General features: G+C 40.9%; 1 long non-coding RNA gene across 1 annotated transcript; it reads left to right on the forward strand.

The window, feature by feature from the left end:
• The first annotated feature begins 567 nt into the window (after positions 1 to 567).
• Positions 568 to 14,909, forward strand: LOC140848529 (uncharacterized). The gene is made up of 2 exons (XR_012129588.1): positions 568 to 666; positions 14,758 to 14,909. It is a non-coding gene; the product is annotated as an uncharacterized lncRNA (long non-coding RNA).
• Positions 14,910 to 19,747: the final 4,838 nt, after the last annotated feature.

The following is a 19,747-nucleotide window of genomic DNA, read 5'->3' on the forward strand; positions in this document are numbered from 1 at the left end:
CCCAGGCCCCACTACTAGAAACTCAGAGACCATATATCTCAGATGGAGCCCAGAAACGTTCACATTAAACCTGCTTTCCAGGTTATTCTGCTATAGGTGGAAAACGAACCACAGTATGAGAAACGCCCTTCTGAGGGATCCCATTGAAGTCATTTTCCCACTCTCAGAATCCTGCCTGCAGTTGCTAACGGGGGTTTGTTTGCCTTGTCTGTCCAGTGTTTTTTATTAGTACCTGGGGGAGTCTATGATACCCATGTGTTGGGGAGCCACAAAAGGAGGGCCAAGCCCACATTATGGCTTGAGACTGTCAACTGTTCACCAAACAATTAACTTAAGCATAATTACATAGATCAGACCACCATGAATAGAGAGTGCGGTTCTGGAAATTCCTAATCCTTGCTATGCTACATTACATTATTGTCAAACTTTCACCGCCCTTCCTGACTCAGCCTCACCCTGGTGGTGGTCCCCGGGAGACTGAATTTCCTGCCCCACAGCAGGCAGGCTTGGTCCTGTGACTTGTTCTGGCCAATGAAATGTGGGCGGGAAGTGGCGGTGCCCCTGTGAGCTGGAGCTTGGAAAGCCCTGGTGTGGTTCTGCCCTCTCTCTTCCCTCTGCCATGGGCGCAGCATGTCCCACACAGGAACTGCTTTCGTCTGTCCCCAGGTAGGAGACCAGCATCGCGGGCCGCAGACAGGTTCCAGGGCTGGGAAATAAACCCAGGCTGCTGTGAGTCCCCGAGGCGGCTGAGGGGTTTGGTGGCGCAGCACAGCAGCAGACCAGCCTCAAATCCTCCTTCTCCTCAGTACTGATGAAATACTAAGCCAGGCGTGGCTAAGGGAAATGTTTCAGTCCTGATTCTGTGCGGAATTTTCCTTTGTCATCTGAATTCTCTGTGTTCCACACCAGTGTGTGCTTCCTTTCAATGGTATATTTAATATTAACTCCAGAAAATGGTGAGTTGTCCTGTAAATGCTCAAAGTTCAGACTTAAAATACCAAAACTTCATCAACTCTATCTCTATCAATTAATTCTTAGTTGCAAAGAGCAGAGGAAGTTCCTTCCACTTCTGATGTGCTATGCAGAGCGGCCTGCCACCAATCACTGAGGAGCAGGACCACAGTCTGTATTGTGTGGTGTAGCTGCCGCTTTTCCAACTGTCTGCTCCAAACACGCTGTATCTGTCTTAGTGTCTCCATGGAGCCATGGCAGGGAAAAATAGTGTTTATTTGCCTCTAGTCTGTGGCAAGAGAAAAAATATTTTCCACTGAAGACCATGCTTTTAGAGCTCTGACGTGGGCTCTGTATTTCCTGTATAATATTATCAAATATTTCTATGGAAACTGGGGTTTTATTGTTTAAAATTTTCATGCTTTCACCGTGTTAAGCCAGTATCCTTATGTCACTGTCAGAACCCACCTGGGAGTTCAGATGGCTGGGAGAGAAAGGGGAGGATAGTGGCTAGCTCTCTGAGAACTGCCCAGAGGTTGCAACCCATCTTGGCTGCAGCAGGGCTGGTAGTGAGTGATCCGCTTTTCTGTTAATCACACCTAGACTTTTCTCATGAGGACTTCCAAATTGTCTGCATTACTGTGGGCTAACACCCTGGAGCTAGTTGAAACACAAAGAAATTTATTCAAAGATAGTGGTTTGTAGCTGGGCCTTGGGAAGGCCTGGTAGCCAGCCCAAGTTCTTACTCTCCAGATCCCTCCAAGTCTCCTGGGTCTCCACCTTCCCCTGCAACTCAGTCCTCAGGATGGGGCGAAGCTGCCCACAGCTTCCAAGTCCACAGGTTATACTTCCAGCCTTGAGCACAGGAGGAATCTCCCCATTAGTCTCAGTCCCCAGATCAACAATTCAACAAATATTTATTGAAAACTTACTATGTTCCATAGATGAGGTCAGTGTTGCTCAGACGCCATGCCTGAGAATTCTTTCAAATGTTCCAGGCACTGTTATAGGTTCATGGGATGAATGAGGGAGTGAAAAGGATGCCCGGGGGTGGGAAATGGGGACCAGCCTTATGTCCCCTAAATATGGTTGCCAGGAGCTCAGTCCTATAGATCTCATAAGGTAATCAGTAGAAGGGTCATTGTCAGCTGGGCAGATACCCCAGAAGGTGACACTGTACAACCAAGCAGAAAGCACCAATGGGCAAATTATACCTCTGCAGTTCACCCACATGGGCCACAGTTCATGCAGGATCTCTCACTCAGGTTTCAGCCTGCAGAAAAGCTGTATGCAGTCACTCCTTGTTCGTTCTCTTTACTCAGAGCCAGGTTGGTGATTCATGCTATTAACTTAATTTCACAGAAAAATGAAAAACACAAAGGCAAACAAACAAACAAACAAATGGGGGCAATAATGAAAGGAGTTAGATGAAGTCAGTGTTGCTCAGACACCATGCCTGAGAATTCTTTCAAATCTGGTGATTTTCAAAATATGGTCAAATGACCATCAGAGCTCACTTCTGGAATGAATTAATAGTTTTCTCACAGCATTTCTCAAAGCTGTCTTGTCCAGAGCTACACTGTTTTTGTGACACATTCTATTCAGCTCTGTTTGGGAGGAGGAGGGCAAATTGACGTAGTGCAAGTAGGTCCAGGGCCACTGTTCTAAACCTTACTTCTGCTCCTGCTGGCTATGCAGTAGGGCCCTAGCCAGAGATTTATAAAGCTGTGGTATGAATGACTATTTGGTAAGTGAAAATAGGCACTTGATTTTGACTTTAGTGTAGTGAGAACAACCAGACACCACCTGGATGGAGCTGCTCCAACTCTGCTGGGAACACAGCACAGCCAAGAGGCAAACTAAACCCAGGAGTGAGAACAGAAATTAGATGTTAACAGACCCTGCTGCAGAAGTTGCTAAGAAAATCCTGGGGACTCACTTCACTGGAACATGCTGTGACTTTGTCACATACAGGGCATTTCCATTTAGGAAAAGAAGAAAATAATCGCAAGTAAATATTAATCCAGTAAAGAGTAAGGATTACTGACCCCATGTCCCCAAAGACAAACATTAACCCAGTGACACCCAAATGCATATGAGCCTCCCAAGGTACTTCACAAAGCCTATGACAGACAATTTCTAGGGAAGAGGGGGAGGTTCAGGCAAACACCACCCAAGCAAAGACCTGGAGGCAAGAAGGAACACATTGTTCGAGGAGCTTAGGGTTATGGCGACTCATGTTATGAGGTAGGGAGTGTAAGCAGTGAGGTTGGCAGAGGTGGACAGTGCCAGGTGGAGAAACTCAACTTTCTTCTGTGGTATGGGGAGCCATTGAATTGCCTGATTTGGATTTTGGCTGTTGTTAGGAACCAATTATCCATGAGTTTCTCACTTTTCTGCATGTCTTGTGAATGAGGTACTAACTGCCCTTTTGCTCTGTATATTCCTTCAAGGATGTTTGTATGAGAAGCATCCTTGGAAGATCAAGGTAGTGACTTCCTTTGGGTTAAAGGGCAGGAAACTTTGCTTGCAGCCCATCATACAAGATTCAGGTTCCCTGAAAGAAACTCTGTGAGAGGAGAAATGTTTGCTGTGTTGACCTGCTCAGCTTTGGGGTGATTTGTTGGGCAGCCTGAGAGAACTAATGCAGGTGGTGACTGCCCCCTGCTCTCTCACTGGATGATCCCCACCCCTGATTTCATAGAGAAAAAGATGCCAACAGGCTGCTCTCTCCATCTCCCATTCCTTTACTTCCTGTCTCTAAACATATTAGCTCTGTACCCACACTTACCTTCCCTCCAGTCTTAAAGGAAGACTCACCCATCTGGCTTTGCAGCAAAATGATTTCTCTCTAATTTTATGTATTTATTTTCCAGGGCTACTGTAACATAGTACCACAAATGGGGTGGCTTAAAGCAACAGAGACTTACTCTTTAACAGTTCTGGAAGCTAGAGAGCAGACTTCAAGGTGTCAGCATAGTCATCCTCTCTGAAGGCTCTAGGGAGGAACCTGTTCCATCCCTTTTTCTTAGCTGCAGTGTTTGCCAGCAATCCTGGATCCATGGCTTGTAGCTGTGCAACTCCAATCTCTGCCTCCATCTGCACTTGGCATTCTTCTCTCTGTGTCTTTCTTGTCTCCTCTTAAAAGAACACCAGTCATATTGGATTAAGGACCCAGTTTAGTATGACCTCATCTTAATTTATTTCTTAATTATATCTAAAACACTCTTTCCAAATAAGGTTACATCCTAAGGTTCTAGGGATTAGAACTTCAACATATCTTTTTGGGAGCACAATTCAACCTATAACCCCGTAAAGGTGAGGCAACGGACCCTCCTTAGTTCCCTTCTTCCTGGCTCCCCTGCAGCCGCAATTGACACTATTGCCCACACTCCCTCAGGATTCTGCTCCCTCAACTTTCAGAAAACCACTCTTTCCGTCTGCTCACCTAACCACCCCTCAGTCCACTCTGCTGGCTCTGCTTCCTCTACCCCATGTACTGTTGAGTTCAGTATTTGGCCTTCTTTGCTTCCAAAGCTACAGCTTATGACTTGGTGATATCAGTCATACTCATGGCCTCCCAATGCACCTACATCTCTATGTTTAGTCCAGGCAGCCATTCCGACTCTAAGACCTATGTGTCCAAGTGCCAGCGAGATGGATGGACCTCAGAAGCTACCTGTTCCAAACTGACCAAGCTCTTGATTTACCCCTCCCCCTCCGTACTTGCAAATGTCTGGGGCTCATTTTATTTTTCCTATCATATGCTGGAGTCATACTAACCCTGCCACCTAAAGAACTCCTGGTTCTGGTCCCTCTCATAGATATCTCTCATAGATATTTCCTCCAGTAAAGATATTGAATTCCACCTTGTTATCTCCATCTGAGAGGATCCAGACTGATATACCAGCTTAAGGGCCTCAAAGCTTCATCTTTTAGGAAACTAGAGAAAGAAAGGCAATTTAAGCCTAAAGCAAGTAGAAGGAAAGAAATAATAAAAATTAGAGAAGATATCAATGAAACCTGAAATAGAAAAACAACAGAGAAAATCAACAAACCAAAGGCTGTTCTTTGAGGGGAAAGTCAATAAAATTGATAAAGCTTTAGCCAGGCTAACCAAGAAAAAAATGACAGGAGACACAAATTACTAATATTAAGAATGAAAGAGGAATGATCACTGCTGATCCCAAGAACATTTAAAATATAATCAAAGAATACTACAAACAACTTCATGCCCACAAATCTGATGACTTAGATGAAATGGACCAATTCCTTATAAGATACAAACTACCAAAACTTATACAAGGCAATACATATAATCTAAATAAGCCAGCATCTATTAAGGAAATTGAATCAATAATTAATAACATTCCAAAAAAGAACGTTCCAGGCTCAGATGGTTTCACTGGTGAATTCTACCAAATATTTAAGGAAGGCATGATACCAATTCTCCACAATCTCTTTCAGAAGATAGAAGCAGAGAGAATACTTCCTAACTCACACTATGAGGCCAGCATTATCCTAAAGCCCAAACTACACAAAGATATCACAAGGAAGGAAAATTACAGACCAATATCTCTCATGAATATAGATATAAAAATCCTCAACAAAATATTAGCAAATCAAATCCAAAAATGTATCAAAAGAATTACAACACCATGATCAAGTGGGATTTATTCTAGTTATAAAATATTTGTTCAGTAAATGAAAATCAGCATATTTTACCGTATCAGTAGACTAAATTTGAAAAACATGTTTTATCAATAGATGCAGAAAAAACGTTTGACAAAATCCAACACCCATTAATGATAAAAACTCTAAGCAAACAAGACATAGGGGGAAGCTTCCTAACTTGATTTTTTTTAAGTCTACAAAAATCTTATAGCTAATATCATATCTAATAGTAAGAAACTCATAGTTTTGCCACTAAGATCAGGAATAAGGCAAGGATGTCCCCTCTCATCACTCCTTCTCAATATCATACTGGGAGTTCTAGCTCATGCAGGAAGACAAGAAAAAAGAAATAATATTGTCTCAGTCTTTATGTCAACAAATGGCTTTTTATATGATTTCACGCTATATGGCAAATTGGTGCCAAGTGCCATTCCAGATGAACGAAATGGCCTGAAGAAAGAAACATGCAGATGCAGATGACAGAACCCACAAGCATGTGATGATGTGGAAGGAGCCTAGCAAGGGGAGCTGGAAAGGTAGAGGAATGAAGTCTGGGGGAACAAGTGTACAAGAGAATGCAGGTGTAAGGACATTGCCCTGACCCTCCTGGCAGCACTCTGAGTGGGCAGATCTGTCTGTTATACTCACTTGAAATATAAGGTTTATCTTTGAAATTCAAGGCCACACTGATGGAGAGGGGAGAGAATGCCTGCAACAGGATCATTCTTGTGAGAGTAAGCTACTTCATAACAACTTTATGATTTCTTCTCCACAGAAATTCAGGTCAAAAGTAGGACAGGTTTGTTTCCTTTCCTCCTTCCTAAATCAATTTCACTTTTGTCCTTTTTGCCTAGAATCACTTTTTTTCAATACCTCTATGCAATAATTATTAGGTGTAGAGGAAAATGAGTTTATCAACAGATGAATGGATAATTTTTAGAGCAATACCCTGAAACATGCTATTGTTATACAACTATATATAATTATATATATGTAATATATATAATATATGTAACTATATATATTATATATGTAACATATCTATGTAATATATTGCCCCATATCATCTCTATCTGAGGTGAACTCAGTGTGCAGGCTAGTGTGTCCTTTGAGGAAGGTGAGGGTGTCTTATTCTCTCCAATGGCACATAACCTGGAACATAGCAAGTATTTCATAAATTTTGGAATGAATACATTTTATCTACTTTTTGCCTTACCTGCAACAAACTTAAAAATCAAGACCCATTTTCCATCTGCTGACTAGACCACATATGAGCTACTTCCCCACACCAGCAATTTATGGACACCCAGAGAATGAAAATTAATTTTATTAACACTTTTTAAAGCACAAAAACAAATGAGCCTGCTAAACAAAATCTGCATTCTCTCCCCACTCAAATATAAATTTTCATCTTAATCCCTCTTATCACACAGGGATGGTTTTTCAATTTCCATTAGTTGAATTGTTTGTAGTACATAGCTTTCCCTGTTGGTTTGTATTCTTGAGAGGTTTAGACACAGGTCTGATTCTAGACCTTGGGAGAAGATTTGACCCAATTTAAAAACTGATTGTAATGAGTTTTTGGACAGCTTACATCCATAAAACCCTAATCCACCACTTTAAAATGTTAAAAAGACCTCAGATCAAGAAGTCATGGAAGCTCCTTAGGGCCCCATTTAAACTTTCTGTTAGCATCAATTAGGAAGGATTGTTAATGCATCTATATGACACTGATTTATTTAGAGAGCGTCATGTGTTTGAGAGCTGCCTTGACAAGCAACTGTGCTAAACATAGAGATACACACTCTGTGCCCACTGGGTGCACATTAAAGGGAAAAAATACGCAATAGGGGTTTACCTCAGTAGGGTGAGGCTTGATATTTTCCAGATGGTGACACCACAAGTGAGTCCAATAGAAATATCTTCAGAAAAAGATGCTTGAATATTAAATAAGCAATGAATATACATCAAGCCCCAATCTGCTTCATCTCTTTGCATCTGGCTGGGAGTGTCTCTCATCCCTAGTTGCAGATCGGGTGGTCTCCTCTGTCAGTGGGAGGCCCCATTAGATTCCCCATTAGGAAAATTATTCTGGCAGGGTAAATTCTAGAACTGGAACATTGTCCACAAATAGATACAGGACTTTTCTTGGGGTGGGGGGAGAAGAAAGCAGCAAAGGGGAGATTTTTCTTGTTTGCAGAAGTCAAACTGTCCACACTGTGTATGAAAGATGAGGCATTTCCTTCTAAATCTATGGAAAGGTCAATAAATACAACAGTCAGAAAGCATAAAATGGAAATGATCAGAAACAAGATGACTAAGACTTCAGAAAGTCATTGATAAGACAGGAGACTATCAGAAGTGAACATGGGTGAGCTGTCTGGGGGGCAGGAACAGGCAAAATGACTGCCTTCATCAGCATTTGAGAACTGTACCTAAGGAAGTCAAGGTGATGACCGGAGTACATTATCTGCTCTGCCACTGTGTGTGTGTGTGTGTGTGTGCACACATGGAGATGGAGAAGGCCACGGCATTGCTTCCCTGCTGCCTGCATGCTTCCCCTTCTACACTTGCTAAGGAGGCCCAAGTCTTCTTCCAGTTTTTGGCTAAAGTATATAGAATGCTCAGGATAAATGAGTACTGTTAAAATACTGGTTTCTGATGTCAGACACTGTCAGTGGAAAGTTCTAGGCATGTGTCTGTACAGTGTTATCAGCTTCTCCAGCCAGTCCCCCTCAGAAGCAGTGCTGATGAAGTTTTAAGCTCATCCACATGATAACAGAGTTAAAACTCTTCCACAGAGTCCTTCTGCCGTCACTGACAGATTAATGTTTAAGGACATATTATGTCTTTGAAACTCTGACCTCCAGCAGTATATCCCCAAATTCCCTTAGGATAAGAACTACCTAAGGTGCTTCTTACACCACCACTTACTTGGCTCCAATCTACTGAACAGAATTTTCTGGAAAAGAAGTGGTGATCTACATATTTAACAAATATTCCAGGTGATACTTATCATCAGGATTCTCAGCCCTGAGGGGCTCTTTAAAAATGCCTACACCCAAATTCAGTGCTTCAGTTGTCCAGAGGTTCAGCTGGGGAATGGGGCACAGGCAGTAGTGTTTTTTCCTTGGTGATTCTAATAATCAGTTAAAGTTACTGGGTTCAGCTCTGGGCCCTCGTGTAGCTTGCTACCTATGCAATTCCAGGAACTTCAGTATGACTTACCTCCTATGATTATTTTGAGGAGTAAAGAGCTAATTGTGTAAAATACCTGGCATATTGCAAGCACGCAGTAGATTTTAGCTTTAATTTCCCACATGCCTCTTTGTCAAGAACTCGGGACACAAAGATGAAGATGTGATCCCTGTGCCCAGAGAGTTTGCCACTCCTCAGAAAGAGAGACATATTCACGTTAATGGGTAATCCATAGGATGGGTGGTAGGAGCACTGTGAACAAAGCATAGAGCTCAGGAGGGATGGTGAGGACCTCTAGCTGGAGAAGGTGGTATCAGGGACAGGCAAGAGAGGTGACATCTGAGCTGGAGTTTGAAAAATGGGAAATATCTAGCCTGCCTGAGAAGGTGGCTATCCTTTGCCAGGGAGAGCAAAGCATGAGCAGGCATGGTGGATGTTTCAAGCTGGCGTTTCAGAGAGGCTGGGCTTAGTATTCAGGGCAGACTGGGGTAAAATTCCGAATACCCATGAAGGTGATATTGAGGGTTTTGGTCTCCCTGGCAACAGGGATGAGAGGATTTTTAGGTTGTTAAGTAATATAACTGTTTCTCTGTTTTGAAGCAATAATCCTGACAGGAGCATTCTAGATAGGGAAACAAGTGGCAGGGTGAAGATTGGAGTGGAAAGTTTATTAACTCATTCAGTAAATATCTTTTGAGCACCTACTGACGCCAGACACTAGATGCTGATCTACAGCAGTGAGCAGAACAGAGCCCCTGTCCCCACAGTTAGAAGGTGGTTGCAATTGTCCAAGCGCATGATGGTAAGCCTGATGGGACCAGGAGCTGGGGGACAGGAGAGGAGGGGGTAGAATGGGAAAGAGATTGTGGAGATCCATCCAACAGACCTGGGGAAAAATAATCCAGATAAGACTGCTGTATCAGAAGAAGATGGAAATTACTTGGGACATGGCCCCAAGGTGCATATGGGAGAGACTGCAGATCAGTGGCTCCTCGTCCAAGCCTCCCACTGATAAGGAAGTTCTTTGAAATATTTTCAATTACTTAAAAAGCTTAATATAAATATAAATTTAATCATTTGTGTTAAGAGTGCATATGCTAACTGAGCTGGCTATCTGTTGCTACGTAACTATCCCCAAACTTAAACAACAGCTGTTGACTTAAACAACCATTTCATTATATCTCACATTGTGTGGAACGTGCGCAGGAGTTGGTGGGACAATTCCTCTACTCCCTGTGGCATTAACTCGGTTCATGAGGTAGTGTTCAGCTGGCCGTCAGTCTGGTCAGGAAGCGCCGTGATGGCTTCCTTCACAGGCCTGGCACCTTCTTGAGGACAACCAGAGACTGTGCTTAGTAGGGCCCCTCTCCTCCTCCATGGAGTTTCAGGGACTCTCTATGAGGTCTCCCTAGGAGGGTAATTAGACTTCTTACATGGCAGCTCAGCATTCCAAGAGGAAACTGCTAGTTCTCTACAAGGTGTAGCCAAAAACTGGCATCGCATCACTTATGCTGAATGCTAGTGGTTAAGGTAGTCACAAGCCAGCCCAAATTCAAAGGGAAGGGAAATAGGATGATTATCAGAGAATTTCCAGCCACCTTTAATCCAACATGTCAATTAAAAATGGTAGTTTCTTCACAGAGAAGACAAGCAGTGATTTTACAGCATCTTACTACGCCGATGGACAGTGACTGTAAATGGGTATGTGGGGGGGACTTGGTGAAGGGGGGAACCTAGTAAACATGATGTTCTTTCTGTAATTGTAGATTACTGGTACCAAAATAAAAAATGAATTAATTAATTAATTAAATTTAAAAAAATGGTGGTTTCTTTGCCTTTAAAAACTGGGATTATACTGTCCTAAATTATACTCTAAGTACTATACCTTAAGTTATGTAAGCATAAGACATAATTAGCAATAATGTCTGCTTAATTAGAGTGGATAAAATGGCAATGGGGACCAAACCAAAATATGAGGCTCTTAGACAACACAATAAAATACAATGAAAGGGTAATTATCACTACCCTTGTGATAGAAAGGTTGACATCAGGTATTTGAAAATCCAAATTCCCCACCAGCCGTATGAGATCTGGCTCCTGCCTCCTCATCACAGGTTGTGCACCCTCTTTATCATTGTGCTCCAGCCCCCCTACCTTCTTTTAGTTCCTTGACCTTCCCAAGCACTGTCCCATGACAGGGCCTTTGATAGGCCATGCCTTTTCCTCTATCTTAATTTTTGTCATGGCTGGCTCTTTCTCATCCTCAGAGGGCTTTAGTGACCAGACTGTATCAGCAGGTTCCTTGTTCAGCTGCACTCTCACAGGTCATTCTTGAAGACTGCCCTAGTTATGCTCTTCACCATGTTCCTCCAGGGCCCCTGCCAGCACCCGGGTGTAATTCCATGCAGGTAAGAGATTTACTGCTTAGCTCCTTGCTGTATCCCTAGTGTCTGGCACAGTGCCTAGCCAGAGCAGGCAGGCAATGAATGTTTATTGAAAGAATGAACATCTTTCTCAGACATCCCTAGAAAACTTTGCCATCACTGGTCAGGAGCAGAGGAGGAGACTGCCTTGTTGGAATGACACTGCTCATGACTTGGCAGAGACAATGTTGAGGGTGCTGAACCCTGATATTGGCAGAACATGCTTAATGGCCCACAGAGGGTGCAGGTGAAAAAGACTAGAGGAAAATGCTTTTAGAAAACGTCATACTGAATGTTGGGCTTTTATGCGCTATGTCGATGTTCTTGGGAGGAGGATTGGCTCAGTGGTCTATAAACTGACTCCCCATGGGGTCAAGTGTCTGTCTGGGTCCACTTGTCTCAGGCCAAGACTCTCAGTAAAAGAGGCAGCTGGGGCTGGGAGGAAGGTGGGGCTGAAGGAGAGAGGAGAAGCAAGTGGGCCAAACAACGCAAACTTTTCTTGAAGGTAATTAACCGTGTGCCACCCCGCCTCTAGTTGGGCTGTTAAAAACAGTCTCAGTGATATGAGAAGCAAGTAAAAAAAGCATAACCGTCACTTAAAAACACTTTAAATATTGCCCAGATTTAATAAGTCCAATGAAGTCTTAGTTTAACATAGTAACTGAAATTTTCTAAAGCAATGTAATAGTCTTTATAATTCATGCTGGTCCTATTCTAACCTTCTAAAGTGTCTTTAAGATTATTTATCCTAAAAAATCCTTTAATTCCCTGAATGACTCAAATGGAAACAGGTCAAGCAACTTTTCATTTGCCTTAAATATTACATGTACTCTAAGTAATTTTTATGTTTCAATTTTAAATGAAATAATTGCATCTTATATATATTTGTTCAGTATGCATATAGATCATACAGTTTTATGAAGTTAACCAAAAACCCAATGATTACTTTTAGTGTGAAATTTTTATGTCTGTTTCTTTGAAAAGAATGAAGCCATGCATTAAATTAAACCAGAAAGATACCAAAGACATAGAGTTCACTGCAGATACAAAGCTGAAGGTGTCATAATTTCTGCTTTTATAGTAATACATTCACAGGAAAAATGAAATTATTAGAAAGGAAGACTTTGGTCAGGAATACTAGATAATGAAATGTCAGTGTACTTCGCATGACTTGAAGGGAAACCTCCAGAGTCTATAGAGAGGCACCTGTCCCAGCTCTCCAGCACGTCCCTGAGCATGAACTGTGACAGAATGTCCTGAACAGTGACTGGCAGCTCACTTGTCACTAAGCAACCCTTAGAGGCTCACCATCAGTCACCATCCCACCATCTTGAAACAGTCTGACGAGTAAGCCAATACCTGGGGGAGGAGGAAGAAAATGAAAAAGAAATGAAGAGCTGGGGGAAACATGCTTTGGAGGTAACAGGTTTAAATCTCAGTTTTGCTGCTTGCTAGTTGTAGTTTTGCATAGGTCACTTAACCCTAAGTTTTCTTAGTGTAAATGAGAATAATAATACCTACTTGTAAGTCTGAGGGACTTGAATGAAATTATTTGCATATATATTAAAAGCACCTTGTACATAGGAGGTACACAGTAAATGGTAATTATTAGTACTATAGAAAGGAAAACACAAAGGTAGGTCTGTCAGGGTCCAACCTTTTGGATAATGGTTTCTGTCAGATTCCCAGGCAGCTGTACACCTGTGCCAGGCTTCTCTGATCCCAATCCATGTCTTATAAGCCCAGCACCCTCTCCTGCCTCTGAGCCTTCTTCACTTCCATCCAGTGAGTCCTGTGATTCAAATGTCTTTCCACCTGCCTGCCCATCACCTCCTGAGACTCATTCCCCCAAGCCACACATCCCATTGTGTGCTGGTAGCAGCACTGTCCAAAAAGATTTGTAGAGTTTGCTGATTTCCATGGTGTAAATACTCCCATCCTGGCTGATTTCAAGCTACCAAAGATCTAATGACAGGCTAACAAAATTCCTGAATATTCTTCTTAAGTGTGGGCTATGCAAAATGACTTCCTTCTGAAGAGTATAGTGTGGAAAAAGGGGAAAAAGACTAACTTTACTGTGGGGAAATCTGACAAACACTCTCTCAGCAAGGTGATCAAGGTCAATATCAACAGCGATAAACTACGTTGACTATATGTACCCTTGATATGATGTAATGAAAATGGCACTTCAACTCTGTGGTCTTCTTTCAAAAGATGTAAAACCTCAGTCTAATCAAGAGAATAACATCATACAAGTCTCAACTGAAGGACATTCTACAAAATACCTGACCTGTACTCCTCAAAATTGTCAAGGTCATCAGAAACAAGTAGAGTCTAAGACGTAGTCAAGAAGTGCCTAAGAAAAATGACAACTAAATGTAATGTGGTGTCCTGGATGGGATCCTGGAATAGAAAAAAGACAGTAAGTGAAAACTAAGGAAATCTGAATAAACCATGGACTTTAGTTAATAATAATTAATCAACATTTGTTCATTAATTGCAACAGAAGTACCATACCAATGTGAGGTGTCAGTAATTGGGGAAACTGGATGCAGAGTACCTGGGAATCCCTGTGCTATTTTTGCAAATTTTCTGTAAATCTAAAGATGTTCTTAAATAAAAAGCTCATTTTAAAATTCTCCTAAATATTTAACAGTAGGCTCAGGCAGGCCAGCCCTCCACTGCACCCCCTGGGTTCACCTGAGCCTTCCATCTCACCAGAGTGTGAGACCCCAGGGAGCAGAACAAGCTTTAATCAGCTGTGCAGCCCCAGAGTCCTCGCAGCTGAGGGCACAGACAATGTGCCTGAGTGTTGGATCTGTTGTCTAAACTGAAAGACACCTGGAGTAATTCACCTAGAGCATTAACTTAACCTTCTTGTTCCCTCTTCCCATCTGGTCTGATCAAGTATCTGGCACTATAGCTTAGAAACAAGGAACATGGCCTCTATTTAGAAAGCCCAGTGAAAGCCCAGCTCAGTTGCTTCTTGGGCAAGATATATAATTCCTCTGGACCTCAGTCTCTTTATCCATAAAATGGGAGTGATAATGATATCGTCGTCATAAATTTTTGGAAGACTGAGTGAATCCATGTAAAGTGCTTAGAATAAATAGTATTTGGCATATGAGACAGCTTCTGGGAGAGTTGGCTGTTATTATTCCATTGCTGGTATCTATGCCCATACCTGAGCTGGAAAGGTTTTACCCAAATGAATCACCTGCTTTGAGCTCTTGGCTCAACTTCAGCTCACCTTTGCTACAGCAAACACCTTTGTCATTAACCCTGGCATCCTGACTCCTGCCCTGTTCAATCAATGTATAGGCTCTGGACATTCTCTGTTAGACACCTTTGAACCTTCATACTACCAACTTCCCTTCTATTTTAGTTTGAAATCACTACAAGGCACAAATTGGTGAGAACTGTCACACAAACATGTCTCTGTTTACTCATGAACTCAAATATTTAGATTCTAAAGGAAATGTAACTTTTTCTTTATTGTCTCTCTTTTTAGCCACCTTGGTGGAGTGGGAGGATGAAGAACCTCCCAGAAGAATGGAATCCAAAAGGGACAGCTTTGGGAGCTGAGACAAGCCAGAAATTCAATATATTTAGGGCTCCCTTGTGAAAACACAAGAACGAAAATAAAATGCCTCCTGCTGTTTCCATTGATGCCCCCCACCATTCTCTTCAAAACAAATGGAAAAAGCCAAGCATTGATGACAGTCGCTGGGGGGTTAGAGTATGTCCTGGTATGGAGGAGGCATGCTCTTTCACAAAAGACCACCTCTGTCTTGACTGACAAGCCCTTAAAAACAAAAACCACAAGTAAATGCTGGTGTGTGTGTGTGTGTTTGTGTGTGTGTGGTGTGTGTATACATGCTCATGGATAGGTGGGAGCACCAGAGGAGTCTGGATTTGATTTGTAGGATTATGAATTGTTTTGAATGTTTTGAGAAAAGTTCGAGGATTTGGTGGATATTTGAGAATTTGAAGTTTTATTTGAGGGATATTTAAGGATTAAGAATTGGTTATTTGGGAAACATGTAGGGCAAACTCTATTCTTAGGTACTTTCAAGAGTCATCTTTCCTTTCAGGCATTTTGAAGTTCTTTAAAAGAAAAGTTTGCCCCTGAGATTCAGGAGTGATGATAAGTATGGTCTTAACTGTGAAGATAAGACAAGTAAAAAATCTCTTCAAGTTTTCACACGAGCTGGCTATACATTCCTTCTTTTTCAAAAATGGTAGATTCTATATGTTGTATAAATACTTTAAAACATCATACCAACTTTTGGACTATATGGGACAATGTTTTTTCTTTTTAACATATTTTTACCAATTTAGTAAATGTGATTAGTATCTCTTTTTACTCTGCTTTGAATACTAAGGAGGACATATATCGTCTATGTATATTTCTATGTGTGCATTTCCTTTCCTGTGAATCTTTTGTTCATTTTGTTTTCACATACATATTTTGGAGTTTTAAGGTTTTTAATTTAGTAATTCATAAGTACCCCCCTTTTTTTATTATGAACTATTTCAGACCTATAAAAAGTAACATTTACAGCTTTTTTATAAAATTCCCTGATCCTTCTTCCCAGGCTCTTTTCCAGAGGTAAACACTTACAGTTGCTATATATCTTTCCTTTCCACATTTTAATATTTTTAGTTTTTGGTCATTACATACAGTCACAGATATGCAGGGCATTGAATTGTAAGTTTTCAAGTTTTATATGAGTGATAATATACTGAACAGCATTCTGTAACGTGCTCTTTTTAAACTCTATTCTACTGCCAAGATGTATCCCTTTTGACAAACCATAATATCCAGTTCATTCATTTTAATGGCTAAATTTAATTCCACTATATGAATACACCATAAGTTATTTTTCCACTCTGAGGAAACTCTTTATATGATTATATATATTTACCTTATTTCTGGTTAGAGTGTGTGTGTGTGTGTGTATGTGTGCATGCATGTATGCAGTACAAATGTATTTCCCCAGGTCTTATTTTGTTTTTGCAGAAGTATAAATTTTTTAATAGAGTCAAATCTGTTGATTGTTTTCTTTGTGATTTCTTCTGTTGTTTCAAGGCATACAATGTGTTCACCCCTCCAAAAAGCTAAAATGTATTTTCTCATATTTTTTTGTACTTTCTCTGCAATTTTTCTTTCTTTTTAGTTTGATTCTTTAGTTGCACTTAAAATTGAGGAGGCGGTATAGTGGATACTGAGAACACACACATATATCCTCCCTTCAATATGGTAATCAGGGTTTATTAAATTTTACTTTTCTTTGTGAATAGCTTCTTTATCATATTGCATTCTTATGTATGGTAAGATTTATTTCTGAGCTTTCTATTCTGTTTAATTGATATTGATGTTTAGTATAACTTCTGTATTTGGATTCTATTTTATTATTGCTGTTTTAAAATATTTTTTCAGAGCTGACAGCCCCACTGCTCCTCTTTCTCAAATATTCTTTGATATTCCTACTCACATTTCTTATCAATTTCATTAAAATTTCATAGAGTTTCAAGAAAAATTGTGTTAGGTAGTTTTACTAGGATTGGGTTAAAATTACATGTTAGTTTTGGGAGACTTTGCATTTCCTGTTTTACTCTCCATTCCAAGGCAGCTTCTAGTTAATTCCTTTGTCTTTTCTTTTCAGGCAGTCATCTACCAAAAGTGATATTTTGACTATTTGAAATATTTATTCATCTTGTTTTTATTCATTGTGTATTATCCAAAATTCCCAAAGTGATGTTAATGGTACTGAGGCCAACTTTGTTTTGGATTTTCAAGTGTACATACCAAATGTATCTTTGCACAATTTTGGATTCTGGCTTAAGAAAGTATTATTCTTTCCTGTTGCCCCTTAATGTTATTATGTGAACCTCTATTAAAATGATCATATTGTCTCTAAGTGGCTCTAAATTTAAGGTATTTCTCTAAGTCATAATGTCCTTGAATTTTTGGACAAATGTATTTTATGTATTGTTCCCTGTATTCAGCATACAATGTTCAATTCTGTTTCTCAAGTTTTTACATTTTCAAAATGTCTTAGTTTTTTGTTGTTGTTTATCAGGTTTGGTATCAGAATTGTGTTTGCTTATCAAATAATCTGTGTAGCCCTGCATGCATGTGGAGGGACATCAGTCAGCACGACAATGTAGCTTCCTTCTGCTAGAGTGACTTATTGGTGAGTTTGGGGAAGAGCAGACACCTGCCTCCTGCCCTCCTCTTGGGAGCCAGCCTACCCACAAAGGACATGGTTTCTGATCTACAACTGTCAGACACACATTTTACAGGACAAGACCCATGCGGGGAGCATGTGGTAATTCAGTGCTCCTTGTGGCAGAGGATGTAAACCATTCTAACTCTAGGGTTAGTTCTGAAAGGTCTATGGTTGTCACACATCTAAGCCACATCCTCCAAACAGCATTTACTAGCAGTGAAGCGGTTATTTTGATTTCTGTCTGATTAATTTCCTTGCTGGTCTCTCAATTAATTCTGACTTTTGGTGGGAGAAAATGGTGTTGTAGACCGGGACGCCTCAAAGCCAACAGTCTAATGTATGTTTAAAAGGAATTCTAGAAAGAGAGAATAAAATGGAGGAAAAACAATATTCAAAAGATAATGGATGCACAAATATGTGAATATACTACTAATACCACTGAAAGGTACACTTTAAATGGGTGAATTTTATGATATTGAAATTATATCTTAACAAAGATGCTTTTAAAAAAGAGAGTGGCTGAAAATTTTTCAGAAGTAATGAAAGTCACTAATTTCAAAAACTACATATAAATCAAAATGAAGAAATCCCCAGATGAAAGTAACCATTATGATATAAAAAAGATTTTTAAAACTACCCAAAAGAAAGAAAATCTGTAACAGTCTGGCAGTCAGGGTAGACGACTTCTCTGCGGAAGCCCATGTAACAATGGAATAGTCTCTCCAAAGTGCTGACAGCTAGAACTCTTTACCCAGCTAAATCCTCAGGTTGAAAATCAGGGTAAAATACAGACCTTCTCAAAGTCTGAGGTAAGTTACTAATAATACACCTTCACTGATTAAGCCCAAAGTAGGAAGAAGGAAATAACAAGGGCAGAAACAGATCAACCTAATGGCTAGTAAAGAACATCTCTCCAGGAATGGCTCTGTCATGCTACTGGATCATTCTATTGGCATGTAAACATATGGCTATTTCTTCCATCTTGTAAGAAACACTCTTGACCCCACTTCCCCCACCAGCTCCACCCAGTTTGTTTCTCTGCTCATCTTTATTGGAAAATTCCTTGAAAGTGTTGTCTACACTCACTCCAGTTCCTTCCCTCCAGTTCTCTTTGAAATGGAGATTTCCATCAGGTTTTCACGGGTACCACTCCACTGAAACTCCCTCTTGAAATGTCTAAATTGTGGATTTCAATACTTTGTACTCAATATCTCAGCAGCATTTAAACATAGTCTCTTCTCCCTGATTTCTCAATATTGGAGTGCCACCAGCATTCAGCTCCTCATCCTCTTCTCTTCTCTATACTCATTCCTTCATTGTTCTCAGTCATGAGGGTTTGCATGCCATCAATATGCAACAATTGCCAGATTTCTATTTCCAGACAACACCACTCCTCTGTGCCTCACTCACCTATCCAATTGCCTAGTAGACACTCCATTTGGCCATCCAGTAGGAACCTACACTTAAGATGCCTCAAACTGACATTCTGACCTGTTCCCACCAACTGTTCCTCCCCAGTCTTCGCCATCTCAATTGTTAGCAACGGCATCTTTCTAGTAGCTCAACCCTAAAATCTTATAGTCTAAAAACAATTTTTCTCCTATATCCCACATCGAATCCAACAGGAATTTCTGTTCACTGTACTTCAAAATATCTCTAAAATCTGACCACTTATCACTACTTCCATTGCTACTGCCCTGCTCTGAATTTCTATTTCTCACTGGACTCCTGCAATAGGTCCTGACTGGTCTCCCTGCATCGTCCGCATCCTTCTGCAATTCAGAAACCCTTTAAAATGTTAGTTAGGTCATGTGTTTCCTCTATTCAAACCTTCACAGGCCCCCAAAGCAGAAGGCTTTCTCCACCACCTGCCCTCCCCTGCACCTCACCTCCATTTCATCTCTGACCTCATCTTTAAGCTCTTCCTCTCCTATCAGTCCACTCCAGCTACACCATGCTACCCACTGTTCTTCAAATGGCCAGGCTCCTGCCTTAGAGAAATGGCCAGGCTCCTCTGCCTTTAATACTCTTTTCCAGATATCTGCATGGGTAATGTCCCACCTCAAGTTTTTGCCCAAACGTCATCTCATCTCCAACAGCCTTCTCTATTAAAGATTGCAAGCAATGCCCCCCCAACACCCCACCACCACACTCCTAATCACCATACCTTGCTTTGTTTTCTTATGAGCTTTACTGAGATGTAATTCACATATCATACAACTCAACATTTAAAATATACAGTTCAATGGTTTTTAGTATATTCAG

Source organism: Manis javanica, chromosome 1 (genome assembly GCF_040802235.1).
Source record: "Manis javanica isolate MJ-LG chromosome 1, MJ_LKY, whole genome shotgun sequence".
Lineage (NCBI taxonomy): Eukaryota > Metazoa > Chordata > Mammalia > Pholidota > Manidae > Manis > Manis javanica.